The sequence below is a fragment of the Chrysochloris asiatica genome, unplaced genomic scaffold (genome assembly GCF_000296735.1).
Source record: "Chrysochloris asiatica unplaced genomic scaffold, ChrAsi1.0 scaffold00394, whole genome shotgun sequence".
NCBI classification, from domain to species: Eukaryota; Metazoa; Chordata; class Mammalia; order Afrosoricida; family Chrysochloridae; genus Chrysochloris; species Chrysochloris asiatica.
The window spans coordinates 1012890-1014532 of record NW_006408912.1 but is presented as its reverse complement, the minus strand read 5'-3'; the positions used below and the strand labels follow the sequence as shown (position 1 = coordinate 1014532).

General features: G+C 45.9%; 1 pseudogene; it reads left to right on the top strand.

The window, feature by feature from the left end:
• Positions 1-1641, top strand: part of LOC102814691 — a 35301-nt pseudogene extending 33660 nt beyond the window's left edge.
• Positions 1642-1643: the final 2 nt, after the last annotated feature.

Genomic DNA, 1643 nt, shown 5'->3' with positions numbered 1-1643 from the left:
AATAATCGTAAACAGGATGGATCCCAAAAGAAAAGCACTAAGATATATCATATCATAATTAAACTTTTCAAAGACAAAGACAAGAAACAAATCCTAAGAACAGCTTGGAAAAATTGAAAAACTACCTATAAAGGAGAAGCTCTGATTTCTCGGTAGACACTATGCAGTCAAGAAGACAATTTTGAAAGAAAAACATTGCCAACCAAGAATCATATAACCACAAAAATGTCCCTTAAATATGATGGTGAAATTAGAACATTTCCAGATAAACCGAAATGAAAGGAATTTGTACTAACCAGACCTGACTTTGGAAAAAATACTAAAGGGTTTCTTTGGACTGAGCACCAACAGCAGACAACAATCTGAGATTAACATGCATGACAACACCACTCAGAACTCAAAACAGATGTTATCAAGTGCTATTGAGTCCGTTCTGACTCTTAGTGAACATGCATAGGAGTTCCAAGGAACAGCTGGTTGGTTTGAACTGCCGACCTTGTAGTTAACAGTCCAGTGCTGATCCTATAGTTCCTCACCAGGACTCCAGATATAGAAGTATTTAAAGTAAAACAAACCTACAAGACTGAAAATAGTGACCCAGATATATCAGTTTATAATGAAGTTGACTACAAAGCAAAACGAGGGGATAGAACTTCCAAATACCAAGGAAATTTAGTAGATTTAGAGATAAAATAGACTGTTTAAATGAGGGAAAAAGTGCAGGTAGCCTCAAAAAAGTTAATATAAGCCGGTCCCAGTCACCGTTACCGCAACCAGGAGCAGCAAGGCCGAGACCTAGCAGCCGCCCGCTGTCCCCCGCGCCGTCCCCCACCCTCAGCACTGCAGACACCAAGCCTGGCACCACCACAGGCAGGCAGGGGCGGCCAGGGCTGCCTCACATCGGTGGCGCCAGCCGGCGGGGACATCGCAACAAAGGTTTTGGGAGCAGCAAAATGATTCAATGTAAGGAACGGATATGGTTTCATCAACAGGAATGACACCAAGGAAGATGTATTTGTACACCAGACTGCCATAAAGAAGAATAACCCAGGAAGCACCTTCCCAGTGTAGGAGATTGAGAAACTGCAGTCTGATGTTGAAGGAGACAAGGGTGCGGAGGCAGCAAACGTTACAGGCCCTGGTGGAGTTCCAGTGTATGGCAGTAAATACATAGCAGAACCTAACCATTATAGACGTTACCCACGTCGTAGGGGTCCTCTACGCAGTTACCAGCAAAATTTCCAGAATAGTAAGAGTGGGGGAAATAACCAGGGATCAGAGCGTGCTCCTAAAAGACCAGACCCAACAGCGCCTGCCCTACAGCAAGTGAGAGTTCCCACCTTACTACCTGCGGAGGCCCTATGGGCGTCGACCACAGCATTCCAAAACTCCTGTGCAGGGAGAGATGATGGAGGGTGCTGACAACCAGGGTGCAGGAGAACAAGGCAGATCAGTGAGACAGAGGATGTATCGGGGTTATAGATCTCGATTTTGTAGGGGGCCTCCTCACGAAAGACAGCCTAGAGAGGACGGCAATGGAGAGGATAAGGAAAATCAAGATGAGACCCAAGTCAGCAGCCACCTCAGCGTCGGTACCACCGCAACTTCGACTACCGACACAGACGTCCGGAAAACCCGAAACC